This window comes from Triticum dicoccoides, chromosome 3A, assembly GCF_002162155.2.
Source record: "Triticum dicoccoides isolate Atlit2015 ecotype Zavitan chromosome 3A, WEW_v2.0, whole genome shotgun sequence".
Taxonomy (NCBI): Eukaryota; Viridiplantae; Streptophyta; class Magnoliopsida; order Poales; family Poaceae; genus Triticum; species Triticum dicoccoides.
The window spans coordinates 688205622-688223517 of NC_041384.1; the positions used below are offsets into that span (position 1 = coordinate 688205622).

General features: G+C 42.7%; 1 pseudogene; it reads left to right on the top strand.

The window, feature by feature from the left end:
- Positions 1 to 4446: 4446 nt before the first annotated feature.
- On the top strand, positions 4447 to 8010 carry LOC119270230 (annotated as a pseudogene).
- The last annotated feature ends 9886 nt before the right edge of the window (positions 8011 to 17896 follow it).

Consider the following 17896-nt stretch of genomic DNA (forward strand, 5'->3'; position numbering starts at 1 on the left):
CGAGGTGCGGGCCGCCGGCGATGGCGGTGGCGGCGCCGGGCGGCGCTCGCCGGCGAGGCAACGGAGGCTGACGTCGGCGGAGAAGGCGGCGGCGCTCGGGCGTGGGCCTCGCGCAGGCGGCGGCGGATCTGGGCCCGCGTGGGCCCCGGATGGGCTTCGCGGGCCGCGGCGGCGGACACGTGTCGCGCGCGGGTTGGCTGGACGCGGCGGCGGGATGAAACGGACATGTCCGTCGGCGGAGAAGAAATGTCCGGCGGCGCGAGGTAGAGGAAGGTTAGGGTTTCATCCGCGAATTTCGGGAGGGGAGCACATATTCATAGGTAGAGGGAGCTAGGAGAGTCCAAATGAGGTGCGGTTTTCGGCCACGCGATCGTGATCGAACGACCGAGAGGATGGAAGGGGTTTAGGTGGGTTTTGGGCCACTTTGGAAGGATGTTGGGCTGCAACACACACGAGGCCTTTTCGGACCCTCGGTTAACCGTTGGAGCATCAAACGAAGTCCAAATGGTACGAAACTTGACAGGCGGTCTACCGGTAGTAAACCAAGGCCGCTTGGCAAGTCTCGGTCCAATCCGGAAATATTTAATACCCGCACACGAAAGAAAGGTAGAAATGACCACCGGAGGAGAACGGAGCGTCGGATTGCAAAACGGACAACGTGGAAAATGCTCGGATGCATGAGAGGAACATGTATGCAAATGAAATGCACATGATGACATGATATGCAATGCATGACACGCAATCAATGACAAGGCAACAACAACGAATAACTGGACGACACCTGGCACATCGGTCTCGGGGCGTTACATCAGCACACTACCGAAATAAATCTCTATGCCTAACTATCACATGCGGGTCCGACTTCTCATACATTTTTGGAATTTGAGGTGGTATAGTTGCATGTTAACATAAATATGTCAGTTAGGACCAACTGCTTTTTTTGAGTTGTTAGGACCAACTGCTTAGTCATACTAGATGATGGCATCCACATTATTGTTGGAATGTTTGGAAATATTTGTTAATGAGATTTGGTTGTCATGATACCCTAGGTTGAGATTTGGTGAACAGTAAATTAAAAATAAATAGGACACAAAATTAAAAAATTCTGATTTTTTGGGTAGTGTAACAATCGTGCTTGCCAATTTTCATGCCAAATGGAATAGTTGTGCTTCGATGGCTAAAAAACGAAAGTAAATGTACCATTTGTCATTTAACTTTTTTATTGCACAGGTCAGCATGCTTAGGCTTTCGCCCTAAAAATATGCAGGTAGCATTTGGATGTGACAATGAACACATATTTTTTTCAAGTTTTTGTTACCTTGGCAAAGTACATTTTTAGCGCGTGGGAGCATATACTCCCTAGAGCCTAAAGCAATATCCGGATACTCTACACGTTGCTGCGGTGATGTTTTTCAATATATTTTTAATGAGATTTCGTTACACTGAGCATAAATATTTGGAATAATAATGTAAGAACTAAAAGTGAAATTATGTCTGATTTTATTGTATTTAGTTATTATATAGTTGTAAGATATCTATGAAATATAAATAGCATAATAAAGTGCAAATTATCGTGCATTTTTGTACGTTGAGGTGGACTTTCCTCTGCATGATTGTACTCAAGGTGAGCCTTTTTGTATGCATGTTTTATTTGTGGATTGGTTTCACCACAGGCGTATCTCATCATGTGATTTTCCGTTGCACCGTGAGGCTCGATTTGTGGTTGCTGGACTGTGTGGAAAAACAGCCACCCTGCTTTCCATAAGGCTACTCTATAAAATCGTTTGGTAGTGCGTTTGTTTCTTCTTCCTACACAAAGCGAGAAAGCGACCCAACACAAGTACCAGACAGAGCACGACTTGTACTATCAAGGCGTCGACAATTTAGGGGCTGGACCAAGCAGGAAGCACCGTCCATTTGATTCCGGGAAACGAAGCTGTGGACGATGCAGTCGGAACAGTTTGACACGGAGGTACAGTAAAGATAGAAGGCAAGGTACGTAGTGGTCGCGATTTGCATGTGCGATGTCTGCCACTGCCATGGCCTTATCCTCCCTCTTGCTCCTCCTTCTTCTCACCGCCCAATCACCCTGTGCGTTCGGTTTATTCGGTTTACATGATTTGGTTTAGACGATTTTTTGGTTTGTACGGTATTAATACTTCGGTAAATACGGTATGAAATTAAAATACGATTCGGTTTCGGTATATACCAAATTATTTCGGTATGATTTCGGTATATACCATAAAAACCAAAGTTGACGCGAATTTGAAAATGACGTAATAATAATTTGGAAATTTATGACTCAAAACACATACTATTTTACATAAATAGTATATGACTATATATATAAGTATATATGCATGCATTAATGGTTATGGACGTGCTTAGCATTTTAAAAAGAGAAAAAATGACTATGTTACAAGAAAATTTTACATGCTTATTAGTGAATTTGACTCATGTACAAGAAAAATGACAACTTGTATGGTTGTTCATCTCAAGAAATATAATTTTATTTTTTACTTCGGTTTATTCGGTTAACCGTTCGGTTTTTCGGTATATACCATAAAAACCAAAGTTCAAATCGGTATGAAAAGTTCATACCATACCGAAACCAAAAACCATAAAAACCATAAAATCGGTTCGGTTCGGTTTATTTTCGGTATGGTTTTTCGGTTTGGTTTTGAAATGCACAGAGTGACCGCCCATGGCGCGGCCCTTGCTCTTCGCTTCACGCGGAAAACTTGTCGAAAACTCAAACAACATTGCATGATGCCCTGTCGATATATATTTTTTGAACAGTTTTGAAAAAGAACAACAAATTTCAAAAAGGAGAAAAATAATTTGACGAAAAAGAGAAGAAAAACGAAAAAAGTGAAAAAAGTAGAATAGGAAAGAAAAAAACGCTTAGGCCTTGCCCCAACTAGGTGACGACATCGCTCCACTCGGGCGCCTGTTCGTCCAACCCAAGCACTCGCGGATTTGGAAAATGTTCATCGATTTTGAAAAAATGTTCACCATTTGATTTTTTTTTGAAGATTTTCAAAACAAAAGTTGCAAAAAAAGTGTTCCTGGTTTTGGGAACCTTCTAGGAGGTTCATGAACCATTTTTCCCCTTTTGTTTTCATTTTTTCATTTTATCTTCTCTCCTATTTTCTTTTTTATGTTTCTTTTTCTTTCACCTTTTCCTTTTAATGTCTATTGTTTACATTTTTCATCAATTTAAACTTTTTGGAATTTCAAAATTTTATTCAAATGTTCAAAATATTTCATCTTTCAAATTTTTTCCATTGTTTCAAAAATTGTACATATTTGGAAAAAAAAATTTCAGAACTTAGATTTTTTACAATTTTATTAATCAATGTTCAAACAATTCCTAAATGTCCTGAATTTCCAAGTTTTGTTCAGGTTTCCATTTTTTCATACTCATTATCGATGTTAAAAAATTCAAAAAATGTTAACAATTTAAAAAGGTTTTGTAAATTCGAAAAAAAATCACGTCGTCAAATTTTGTTCAGATTTTAAGAAGGTGTTCCTATTTTGAAAAAATGTTCTCTTTTCCAAATTTTGTTCATAATTTTATAATGTTTCCCTGTTTTCATTTTTTTCACAAATTCAAAAAAGCCTCCTAAAAATTCGAATGATCTTGTGGATTTAAAAACATTCATACATTTGAAAAAAAAATCAGGGATTTGAAAAAAGTTTGTGAATTTAGGAAAATATTCATGAATTTTAAAAAAAATATTGATGGATTTGAAACAATGTTCACGAATCTGAGAAGTTCAAGAATGTAAGATATGTTGACGATTTAAAAAATGAGTTTGTGAATTTTCAAAAGGAAAAGGAAAATGAAAAAAGATGGAGAAAGAGAAAAAAGAAAAACTGGTCATGGATGGCAGTGCGCTCTGTCGCACAAGAACAACTAGTAATAAAGCACATCAAGGGAGCTTTCACTGTTGGTTGTTGTGGTTAGAATGAAACAGTGAGCCGGCAGGCGATCCACCATACATACGAAAGGGAGTATGATTTGTCAAAGGTCCATATTGTCCTATATACGTTTAGCGGGGAGGTTGTACTGAAACGTGGCTTTCCGTTGGGCAATATCACTCCCATAAAAAAAAGGACTTGGGCAATATCGTCATCTGGTCCGTTATCACCACAGAAGTATCTCATCTCATCTCATCATGTGGTTTTCCGTTGCACCGTAGGCGAGGCTCGATTGGTGGTTGCTGGACTATGTGGAAAAACAGCCACCCTGCTTTCAAAAAGGCTAGTCTACAAAATCGTTCGGTAGTGTGTTTGTTTCTTGTGTGTTGTTTCTTGTGCTAGTCTACAAAATCGTTCGGCGAGAGAGCGACCCAACACAAGTACCAAACAGAGCACGACGTGTACTATTCAGGGGTCGACGAAGCAGGGGCCGGGCCAAGCATAATTGCAGCACCGCCCATTTGATTCGGAGAAACCAAGGCGTGGACCATGCAGTTGGAACAGTAAAGATAAAAGGTAACGTGCCTAGTGGCCGCGATTTGCAAGCGCGGTACTGTATCTGCCACTGCCATGGCCTTATCCTCCCTCCTGCTCCTGCTGCTTCTCTCCGCCTCCCATGGCGACGCGGCTCCTCCGGCTCTCGGCTTCACGCGGACCGACTTCCCGCCGGACTTCGTCTTCGGCGCCGCCACCTCCGCGTACCAGGTAAGAATGCATTTGTTTCCCTTGGTCAGCTGGTGTGTGTATACTAGCTGGTTTCTCTTGCTCTGCTTCTCTGGTTAATTTGCTCTGTTTTTTATGCAGTATGAGGGCGCCGTGGCTGAGGACGGCAGGAGCCCAAGCATCTGGGACACCTTCACTCACGCTGGTAACTAATGAACCCAGGCTTGTTTGATAGGAAAAATGGCAGACAAAATATATCCTTGCCATACAGTTTTTTTTCTCCTTTTTTCATTGACAATTTGTTCTCTGTTTGATAGGGAAAATGCCAGACAAAAGCACGGGCGATATCGCTTCTGATGGATACCACAAGTACAAGGTAACCACCGTCATAGTTTACATTGCCTCCCTCTCGCAGAAAAACCATGGTTGAATTGCTTCTACGTTTTCTCTTTGATTGATCCCAGGAGAAAATAACACGTTATCCTTCTTGTTTCGCATCGAATTATATGAACAATTTTGTGGAAGGAAATTCAGGGCTGTTTGTTTTGGTTTACACTAGTGACATCACCTGATGTTTCAGGATGATGTCAAGCTCATGGCCGACACAAACTTAGAGGCTTACAGATTCTCCATCTCCCGGTCAAGGCTTGTTCCAAGTAAAAGCTTTCCACAATATTTCTCGTTGTGCTATACTATGAGTTTCTACAATAATGATGACTGGTCTTTGGTTTGATACTGAAATTTGCAGACGGGAGGGGGGCTGTCAATCCAAAGGGGTTAGAGTACTACAATAACCTCATAAATGAGCTAGTGAAACATGGTACGCGTATTTGTAGAAGTTTCTAAATTTTGTTGTACGGACAAGATATTTCATCTTTCAAAAGTATAATACATGACAAGCCGTGGAAATTTATCATAGTTGGCTAAAAGTTATTGTTCTTTAATACTTCACTATCTAAACCCTACGGCCTTCTTGTTTCGTTAGGGATTCAAATCCATGTCATGCTTTACCATCTCGATTTCCCACAAGTTTTGGATGATGAGTATGGAGGATGGTTAAGCCCTAGAATTGTGTAAGATCCTGTGCCTTTTCCTTTGTGGATGAAATTGCTCCAAAGCTGAGAAATAACCAACCTTTTTATAGAAATTGGATAAAGGAGGTGGCCTCTGCAAAATGTTGTCAAAAATGATTATTCCTACTTTCCTAGTGATATTTCCTCATCGATGGTACTGCAAAATGCAGGGAGGATTTCACAGCATTTGCAGATGTGTGTTTCAGAGAGTTTGGAGACAGGGTTTCATACTGGACCACGATAGACGAACCTAATATCGGCCCAATTGCATCTTACGATAGTGGAATATTTGCACCTGGACGTTGTTCCGATCCTTTTGGAATAACAAAATGTACCACCGGGAACTCAACCGTGGAGCCGTACATAGCAGCTCATAACATGATATTGGCACATGCATCAGCTACAAGACTTTACAGAGAACAATATCAAGTGAGTTTATCGTGTGCTCAAATTAACAATAACTCTTTTTGCCAGCACATTCTCCAACTTCTTTCAAACAAGTAAAGTATTAAGATTTAAGTTTTCATCTAATTTTAATACAGAAACACCAGTATTGTTAAACCAGTAAAGAAAACAGTATTTGTGAGCATTACAATTTTTACGGTGTCTTCAGGATTGCAATTTCTCTGTATAAGATTTTCCAATTTTTTGACATAGGATCTCATGAATTACACAAACAGACTTATTTTAAAGGTTCAAATAAACAAAAACAGAATTATTTTAGTTCAACACAATGTATTTCATATGCAAAAATGTGTGTGGTCACAAAAATTGTCTCGGGTGTAGGCTGTGCAAAAGGGAGTTGTTGGCATAAACGTCTACTCATTTTGGACTTATCCTTTGACGAACTCTACTTAGAAGCAACTAAAAGATATCAAGACTTCATGTTTGGCTTGTATGTCATTTAGATTCTTATCTTTGCTTCCGGATTCTGCAGCTGAATGTGCAACAAACATGGACCCTTGGTGTAGGACACTAGGACCCTTGGTGTTCGGAGATTACCCACAATCGATGAAGATGAATGTTGGTTCCCGCCTCCCATCCTTCACAAAATCCCAATCTGAATTTGTTAAGGGCACTATTGATTTCATAGGAATAAATCATTATTATTCTGTCTATGTGAATGATCGCCCTTTAAAGGAAGGTGTTCGTGACTATGCAGCAGACATGTCAGTTTACCAGAGAGGTAATCAAATTTTGTATCTGCATCGGCGTATTGCTGCATTGTTCATCAGTTCAGTGGGAATTTGATTCATTAAACATATATATTGACCAAATAGTTTGTCGAAGCTTTCGAAACATATACTTACAGGATATATGTTTCTGTGATGCAGGTTCTAGAACAGACCCAGCAACAAGCGAGGTAAAGGTTCCCACTATGTTTGTCAAAGATGCCACTTGTTTCAGCTGTTTTGAACATGAGGTAGTTGAAGTGGGAATTCTGGTTCATGTAACTTGTTCTCTTGAGTGCAGTACGTCCCAACGGTTTATCCAGACGACCCAGAAGGATTGCGACTTGTGCTGGAGTATCTGACAGAAGCCTATGGGGGCCTCCCCATTTATGTCCAAGAGAATGGCAAGTCGAACTACTTTCTGGTCACACTGATCTCCAAACTTTGATTCAGTTCTCATCTAAAATTAATCGATTCGGTAAACGTGATGAAGTTTAGACATGATCTCTCTTCAGGCAAGGCAGCCGCGAATGACATTCTCAATGACACCGACAGGGTGGAATACTTGAAGACCTACATAGGGAGCACACTGGATGCATTAAGGTAAGCCATTCAAACAAATTCCGCCAAGAAATTTTGTGAAACCTTCAGAGTTCAGTTACCATGGTGCAGTTTTTCCTCTGCAGAAACGGAGCCAATGTGAAAGGTTACTTCGTGTGGAACTTCCTGGACATCTTTGAGTTCTTAGCAGGGTACAAGTTAGGGTTTGGCATGTATCGTGTCGACTTTGATGACGAAGCGCGGCCACGAGAAGCCAGGCTCTCTGCTCACTGGTACTCAGGCTTTTTGAAAAATAATGGCATCAGTATTCGGAGTGAGGTCGACGACACAGGACACCATGCTCAACAGTGAGTTGTATAGTCAGACGCACTGAGTTGTACGTGACCTTATTTTAGGTATATATGGGAAATGCTAAATTTATCCTGGGTGAAAGAAATTAATGTAAGTAAATAAATTGTTTTTTCTGTATGTGCAACGTGTAGTACTACTACAAGTATGTACAGTGTATGTTGAAAACTTATCGTTCTCCTAGAAGAAATAGATTAAGAGTAATGTTCTATTGGTCGTCCAACAAGGCGACAAAACACTTGTGAGACTTCACGCTTAGAATGCAGATGGTTTAAATTAAAAACACGAGATATTATTTTCCACCGGTTTTGTTTTACGCCCGTGATTTACTTTCTCCTGCGAATATAGTTCTGACCTCATTCCCATGTTTGGACGCCGTTTGGATAGAAAACATAGATGAACTGAACCGCAATTTAGTAGTCACTGACCAGAGTAGTAGTATGACTGAACCTAACACAGGCTTAACATTCTCTCTGGCCAAACTAGCAAAGCTGCGAGGGCGTCATTTTTGGTGTCTTCAATAGGTTTATAAATAAACCATTGTTTTAGAGACTCATATTGTTCAGCTAAAAATAATAAGATTTTATAGCCATTTGCGGTGGGCTAGGAACGCGTCACTTCGTGTGCTCTCATCCGCCGCCACGTGTCGTGCTATGGGCATTTCCTTCAGATTTTTTTCCTGTACGCGTTTTTGCGCTTTAAGATATTTTTTTTTGCTTTTTGGTTTCCCTCGTTTTTTCTTAGGATTATATTTACTTCTTCTGGAGGCACAGATTTGCTTTTATGAGAGGCACGGCTGTCTTTTTTTTTTCCAGATTTACTTTTCCTGGAGGGACGGATTTGCTTCCGTGAGAGGCATGGTCGGAAAGGGAAAAAAAATCACGTTTTTTTCTTTCGCGAGAAGCACATATTTACTTCTCATGGAGGCAGAAGGGAAATAACACGTTTTCTTTTTCCTTCCGTGAGAGGCGTAGCTTTATTTCTTGTAGAGGCACAAATTTGCTTCTGCGAGAGCTACGATCGTGCCTCTCGGAAAGAAAACATTTTCTTATATTTTTCTTTTGAGTTAATTGCGCTTTTGGTACATAAACTTGCATTCCATGTACAAATTCATACAACTTGTGTTTCAGGTACATTTACCTACATTTCCGTCATTTCCCGTTAGTCCTCCGTTAACCTGTGCATGAGCTGGCCCACACTACATACATGTGTGTGGATGTCACCTGTCAGTGGCGTACAAAACATAAACTAACAGCGTCTCAGCCGGATTCGAATTAGCAACGTCTCCTCACACACATCAAAGGATTAGCCACTGCACCAGCGGCCACTCTTTGTTATTTAGGACATGATGTCTTCTATATACTCTATCCGGTAATGGATTTGAATCCAAAATATGTATTGCATGGGATTTGCTGCTTGCGTGCCTCTCTCATCACCCCTTTTTTCCCTGTCCAGTGAGTACTAAAGAAACTCGGAATTTTTCAGTATTTTTTGTTCGAAGTTTTTGAATAAATTTCAAATTTGAATTATTTAAGTGCAAACACCTCTTCATTTTTTCTATTAAAATGCTGAACATAACGCTAAAAGGGTCCACTTTTTTGCAAGATGGTTCACCCGCCATTTCACTTGGAAGAAATTTGTTATGTGAAAAAAATATGCATATGAGCTCTATTTTACAATATTTGATCTTCTAAATAAAAAAAATCAAAAACATTCAGTGCTCACCTGTTTTTTTAAAGCATTGAATATAACGCTACAAAGGTTCCATTTTTGCAAGTTTGTCGCCTTATCACTTGTAAGAAAGTTGTTATGTGGAAAACATATGCATATGAGCACTATTTGACAATATCTGACCTTTTAAATTAAAAAAACGATATCAAAATTATTTGGTGCTCACCATTTTTTAAAGGGTCGAGTATAACGCTAAAAAGGTCCGGTTATTGCAAGATGGTTCGCCGGCCTTATAACTTGGAAGAAAGTCGTTATGTGAAAAACATATGCATATATATGAGCTCTATTTGTCAATATCTGAATTTTTAAATCCAATAAAAGAACAATATAAAAAACATTCTGTGCTCACTGATTTTTTGAAAAACATTGAATATAACACTAAAATGGCCCAGTTTTGCAAGCTGGTTCGCGCACCTTTTCACTTGGAAAAAAACTGTCATGTGAAAAATATATGCATACGAGCTCTATTTGACAATACCTGATCTTTTATATTCAAAAATAATAATTTTATTTGACCAATATCAAAAACATTCTTTGCTCACCGAATTTTTGGGTACTCACTGGACCAGGGGAAAAAAGGGGTGATGAGAGACGCTCGCAAGCAGCAAATCCCGTGCAATACATATTTTGAATTCAAATCCATTACCAGATACAAAGAATGGCCGGTGGTGCAGTGGCTAATCTTTGATGTTTGCTTGGAGAAGTTGCTAGTTCGAATTCTGCTGTGGAGGGGCTACTTTTATATATATCTCTGTTTGTTTCTATGCCACTGACAGGTGGGATCCACACACATCTATGCAGTGTGGGCCAGCTTACATGCACAGTTTAATGGACGACTAACGGCCAATGACAGAAATGTTGGTAAATGTACCCGAAACACAAGTTGTTAGACCGATTTGTATCATTTTTCAAGTTTATGTATGAATTTGTACATGACGTGCAAGTTTATGTACCAAAGCGTAATTAACTCTTTTCTTTTCGTGAGAGACACATATTTACTTCTCGTGGGGCACGGATTTGCTTCATCGAGAGGCATGGTCGTGCCTCTCGGAAAGGGAAAAGACGCTTTTTTCCTTTCACAAGAGGCACAGATTTAATTCTCGTGGAGGCACGGATTTGCTTACTCGGGAGGCACTAGTAAAAAAAGGGTATAATGTGAAACTCATTAGTCCCGGTTTGTAATTGAACCGGCACTAATGTGACCATTAATACCGGTTCCAACGGCTAGGCAGGCGGCGCTCATTAGTACCGGTTCGTGCCACGAACCGGTACTAAAGAGGTGGTGGCCTTTAGCTTGGGTTGGTGGCTCCAACCTGTACTAAAGGGGGGGTCTTTAGTACCGGTTGGAGCCACCAACCACTAGTAGAAAAAGGGTCTAATGTGAAACTCATTAGTTCCGGTTTGTAATTGAACCGGCACTAATGTGACCATTAATACCGGTTCCAACGGCTAGGCGGGCGGTACTCATTAGTACCGGTTCGTGCCATGAACCGGTACTAAAGAGGTGGTGACCTTTAGTACGGGTTGGTGGCTCCAACCGGTACTAAAGACCCCATTTAGTACCGGTTGGAGCCACCAACCAGTACTAAAGGTAGTGCGCTGCCACCCGCAGTGCATAATGTTTAGTCCCACCTCGCTAGTTGAGAGGAGCTCGCACCGGTTTATAAGCCCCGCCACGGCTACCGTGTCGAGCTCCTCTCTAAGCAGGCCTTTGTGGGCCTATTGCAAGTCTTCTGCCCTGTGGGGCCTACTGGGCCATACGGGCCTGCATCCTGGCCCAACTAGAGATTGGGTTTCTAGTCGTATGCAGGCCGTGTCGGCCCAGTAAGCTGGCTATTTTTGCTTTATTTCAAAAATAAAAATAAAAAAAATCCTTACCAACCGGGACTAAAGGTCCCCCAGACCACAGCGCGCCTCGTGCCACGTGGTGGGCCTTTGGTCCCGGTTCGTGTTGAACAGGGACTAAAGGGAGGGGACCTTTAGTCCCCACTCTTTAGTGCCGGTTCCAGAACCGGTACTAAAGGTCCTTATGAACCGGTACTAAAAGTCGGTTTTTCTACTAGTGAGGAATGGTCGTGCCTTTCAGAAAGTTTTTTTCCTTCCATGAGAGGCATAGATTTACTTCTTGTGGAGGCATGGATTTGCTTCCGCGAGAGGTACAGTCGTGCCTCTCAGAAAAAAATATGTATTTTCTTGTTTTTTTTCTTCCACGAGAGGCACAAATTTACTTCTCACGGAGACATGAATTTGCTTCCTAGAGAGGCACAACCTCTCGGAAAGGCAAAAACACGTTTTTTGCCTTTCCTTCCACGAGAGGTACAAATTTACTTCTCGTGGATGCACGGATTTGATTACTCGAGTGCCATGTTCGTGCCTCTCGAAAAGAGAAAAAACATATTCTTTTTCCTTTTTGTGAGAGGCACAGATTTACTTATCGTGGAGGCACGGATTTTCTTTCTCGAGAAGCACGGTCGTGTCTCTTGGAATGGGAAACAATGTGTTTTTTGTTTCCTTCCGCGAAAGGCACATATTTACTTCTCGGGGAGGCACGGATTTACTTCCACGAGAGGCACATATTTACTTTTCGTGAAGGCATGGATTTGTTTCCTCGAGAGGCACGGTCGTGCCTCTAGAAAAGAAAAAAAATGTGTTTTTTGTTTCCTTCCACGAGAGACACATATTGACTTCTCGTGGAGGCACAAATTTGCTTTCGGGAGAGGAACCTCTCGAAAAGGGAAAATGTGTTCTTTCTTCTGTGAATGGCATAAATTTACTTCTCATGGAGGTACATATTTGTTTATACGAGAAGCACCGTTGTGCCTCTCGGAAATGAAAAATAACATGCTCCTAGTTTGGATTTTTTCGTCTGGTTCTTTTAGTGAGAAAAGTTCATTCAAAACTATCAACATGAGATCTAGTTTTGGAGATAAAAAAACCAAACTAGGATAAAAAGATAAACCATTTCGGATAAAGGAATCCATAAAAAAGAACTCTCATGTTGCGATAAATGACACACATGCAGTTTGACACTTGTCATTGAAGGAAATATGCCCTAGAGGCAATAATAAAGTTATTATTTATTTCCTTATTTCATGATAAATGTTTATTATTCATGCTAGAATTGTATTAACCGGAAACTTAGTACATGTGTGAATACATAGACAAACAGAGTGTCACTAGTTTGCCTCTACTTGACTAGCTCGTTAATCAAAGATGGTTAAGTTTCCTAGCCATAGACAAAGAGTTGTCATTTGATAGACGGGATCACATCATTAGAGAATGATGTGATTGACTTGACCCATCCGTTAGCTTAGCACGATGATCGTTTAGTTTGTTGCTATTGATTTCTCCATAACTTATACATGTTCCTATGACTATGAGATCATGCAACTCCCGAATATCGGAGGAACACTTTGTGTGCTACCAAACATCACAACGTAACTGGGTGATTATAAAGGTGCTCTACAGATGTCTCCAATGGTGTTTGTTGAGTTGGCATAGATTGATATTAGGATTTGTCACTCCGATTGTCGGAGAGGTATCTCTGGGCCCTCTCGGTAATGCACATCATTATAAGCCTTCCAAGCAATGTGACTAATGAGTTAGTTATGGGATGTTGCATTACGGAGCGAGTAAAGAGACTTGCCAGTAATGAGATTGAACTAGGTATTGAGATACCGACGATCGAATCTCGGGCAAGTAACATACCGATGACAAAGGGAACAACGCATGTTGTTATGCAGTTTGACCGATAAAGATCTTCGTAGAATTTGTAGGAACCAATATGAGCATCTAGGTTCCGTTATTGGTTATTGACCGGAGATGAGTTTCGGTCATGTCTACATAGTTCTCGAACCCGTAGGGTCCGCACGCTTAACATTCTGTGACGATTTGTATTATGAGTTATGTGATTTGATGACCTAAGTTTGTTCGGAGTCCCGGATGAGATCGGATACATGACGAGGAGTCTCGAAATGGTTGAGACGTAAAGATCGATATATTGGAAGGCTATATTCGGACATCGGAAAGGTTTCGAGTGATTCGGGTATTTTCCGGAGTACCGGAGAGTTACGGGAATTCGTATTCGGCCTTAATGGGCCATACGGGAAAGGAGAGAAAGGCCTCAAGGGTGGCCGTGCCCCTTCCCCATGGACTGATCCGAATTGGACTAGGGAAAGGGGGCGCTCCGTTCCTTCCTTCTCCTTCTCCCTTCCCTTTTTCCTATTCCATGTGGGAGGTGTGGAATCCTACTAGGACTAGGGAGTCCTAGTAGAACTCCACACTTTGGGCTCGCACTATGAGGGCCGGCCTCCTCCTCCCTCCATCCTTCATATACGGGGGCAGGGGGCACCCTAGAACACACAAGTTGATTGTTTTCAGCCATGCGCGGGGCCCCCCTCCACCATAATCCACCTCGGTCATATCGTCGTAGTGCTTAGGCGAAGCCCTGCGCCGGTAGCTTCATCATCACCGTCATCACGCCGTCGTGCTGACGAAGCTCTCCCTCGACACTCTGCTAGATCATGAGTTCGTGGGACATCACCGAGCCGAACGTGTGCAGATCGCGGAGGTGCCGTACTTTCGGTACTAGGATCGGTCGATCGTGAAGATGTACGACTACATCAACCACGTTGTCATAACGCTTCCGCTTACGGTCTACGAGGGTACGTGGACTACACTCTTCCCTCTCGTTACTATGCTTCACCATGATAGATCTTGCGTGTGCGTAGGAATTTTTTTAAAATTACTGCGTTCCCTAACAGTGGCATCAGGGCCAGGTTTATGCGTAGATGTTATATGCACGAGTAGAACACAAAGGTGTTGTAGTGCACGTGGGTATATACACATTGCTTGCCGTCACTAGTTGATTCTTGATTCAGCGGTATTGTTGGATGAAGCGGCTCAGACCGACATTACATGTACGCTTACGCGAGACTGATTCTACCGACGTGCTTCGCACACAAGTGGCTGGTGGGTGTCAGTTTCTCCAACTTTAGTTGAATCGGATTCAATGAACATGGTTCTTTCTGAAGATCAAAAAGCAATCACTATACTACATTGTGGTTTTTAATGCATAGGTAAGAACGATTCTTGCAAAGCCCGTAGAAACCACGTAAAACTTGCAACAACAAAGTAGAGGACGTCTAACTTGTTTTTGCAGGGCATGTTGTGATGTGATATGGTCAAGACGTGATGATATATAAATTGTTATATGAGATGATCATATTTTGTTAAAGTTATCGGCAACTGGCAGTAGCCTTATGGTTGTCTCTTTATTGCATAAGATGCAAGCACCATATAATTGCTTTACTTTATCGCTATGCGATAGCAATAGTTGCAAAAGCAATAGTTGATGAGACGACCATGTGACGACACGTTGATAGAGGTCAAGATGATGGATATCATGGTGTCATGCCGGTGACGATGGAGATTATGACGGTACTTTGGAGATGGAGATCAAAGGCACAAGATGATGATGACCATATCATGTCACATATTTTTGATTGCATGTGATGTTTATCCTTTATGCATCTTATTTTGCTTAGTTTGGCGGTAGCATTTTAAGATGATCTCTCACTAAATATGAAGGTATAAGTGAAGGAAATATGCCCTAGAGGCAATAATAAAGTTGTTATTTATATTTCCTTATATCATGATAAATGTTTATTATTCATGCTAGAATTGTATTAACCGGAAACTTAGTACATGTGTGAATACATAGAGAAACAAAGTGTCACTAGTATGCTTCTACTTGACTAGCTCGTTGAATCAAAGATGGTTAAGTTTCCTAGCCATAGACATGAGTTGTCATTTGATTAACGGGATCACATCATTAGGGAATGATGTGATTGACTTGACCCATCCGTTAGCTTAGCACGATGATCGTTTAGTTTGTTGCTGTTGCTTTCTTCATGACTTATACATGTTCCTATGACTATGAGATTATGCAACTCCTGAATACCGGAGGAACACTTTGTGTGCTACCAAACGTCACAACGTAACTGGGTGATTATAAAGGTGCTCTACAGGTGTCTCCAATGGTACTTGTTGAGTTGGCATAGATCAAGATTAGGATTTGTCATTCCGATTATCGGAGAGGTATCTCTGGGCCCACTCAGTAATGCACAGCACTATAAGCCTTGCAAGCATTGTAACTAACACTACTAGGAAAAAGCCTAGTAGTAGCGCGGGTGCCTGCGCTACTACTACGGCGCTACAACTAAATAGTAGTAGTAGCGCGGTGCATCCCGCGCTACTAGTACGTGTGTTAGTAGTAGCGCGGGTTCGACATGCGCTACTACTAACTATCTGTAGCGCGTGTCTATGACCCATGCTACTACTATTAATTTGAAAAACCAAAAAAATAAATCTCGACCCCGTGCGTGCTATCAATCATGCAGGGAGATCTCGGCCATGACGCGCGCCTCGTGGAAGCCGCCGAGGATGGCTGTGAAGGCCAGCCCTACGTGGGCCGGGAGCTGGAGGACCTGGATCTTGGCATCGTGCGTGGGGAGCAGCACCTCGTGGCGACCCTCGCCGTTGAGGTCGGCGACGAGAGCGGCGGCGGGAGGCGGTCCACCTCATGCTTGATCGGGAACCCGTCGTCCAACAGGTGGTACCACGCCTCCCGGAACGAGAAGTCACCCTCATGCTGCCGAAGGAGGAGGGGGATGGGTCAACTAGGGTTCCGGATCGAATCGGAGAGGGGGGAGGAGGAGGAGGGCTGACTTGGAGCGAGAAGAAGACGGTGAAGGCGGCGAGGAGGAGGATGCCGAGGTCGCGCCTCCACATCTTGGCGGCGGAGAGGAGCTTGGGCGACCGCCCACCGGAGGGATCTCAGAGAGGAAGGGGGAAGAAAGCAGAGTGTACCAGCGGCAGCCACCGCTGGAGTACGAGGGAGAGAGGAGGAAAGTGAGAGAGGGGGAAAGTGAGGGAGAGAGGAGGGATTTGGCCGAGGATATGGGGATTTCACCTACCTCGTACTTAGTAGTAGCGAGGGGTATAAAACCGCGCTACTACTATCAACTTAGTAGTAGCGCGGGTGTGTACCCCTAGCTACTACTATGGCATGTTCCGGGAGGGCACGGTAGAGACCGCTTAGTAGTAGCGCGGGTTAAAAACCCGCGCTACTAGTATCAACTTAGTAGTAGCGAGGGGTAAAAACCCGCGCTACTAGTAAGCGTCTGCCTATAAGCTTTTCCCTAGTAGTGTAATGAGTTAGTTGCGGAATGATGTATTACAAAATGAGTAAAGACACTTGCCGGTAACGAGATTGAACTAGGTATTGAGATACCGACGATCGAATCTCGGGCAAGTAACATACCGATGACAAAGGGAACAACGTATGTTGTTATGCGGTTTGACCGATAAAGATCTTCGTAGAATATGTGGGAGCCAATATGAGCATCCAGGTTCAGCTATTGGTTATTGACCAGAGACATGTCTCGGTCATTTCTACATAGTTCTCGAACCCGTAGGGTCTGCACGCTTAAAGTTCAGTGACGATTGGTATTACGAGTTTTTGTGTTTTGATGTACCGAAGGTAGTTCGGAGTCCCCGATATGATCACGGACATGACGAGGAGTATCAAAATGGTTGAGACGTAAAGATCTATATATTGGACGACTATATTCAGACACCGGAAGTGTTCTGGGTGGTTTTGGAGAAAATCGGAGTGCCAGAGGCTTACCGGAACCCCCCGGAGAAATAGTGGGCCTTATGGGCCTTAATGGAGAGAGAGAGAGGGTTGGCCTAGGGCAGGCCGCGCGCCCCTCCCCCTTTGGTCCGAATTGGACTAGGAGAGGGGGGGGGGCGCCCCCCTTTCCTTCTCCCTCTCCCCCTTCCTTTCCCCTCCTAGTAGGAGTAGGAAAGAGGGGAGTCCTACTCCTACTAGGAGGAGGACTCCTCCTCCTAGCGCGCCTACACGGGCCGGTGATACGTCTCCAACGTATCTATAATTTTTAATTGCTCCATGCTATTATATTATCTATTTTGGATGTTAATGGGCTTATTTCTACACTTTTCTATTATTTTTGGGACTAGCCTATTAACCGGAGGCCCAGCCCAAATTGCTGTTTTTTTGCCTCTTTCAGAGTTTCGCCGAAAAGGAATATCAAACGGAGTCCAAACGGAATGAAACCTTCGGGAACGTGATTTTCTCAACGAACGTGATCTAGGGGACTTGGAGTGGACGTTAAGCAATCAACGAGGCGGCCACGAGGCAGGGGGGCGCGCCTACCCCCTGGGCGCGCCCTCCACCCCCATGGGCCCCTCGTTGCTCCACCGATCTACTTCTTCCTCCTATATATATATATATATATCCACGTACCCCGCAAACATCCAGGAGCACCACAAAAACCTAAT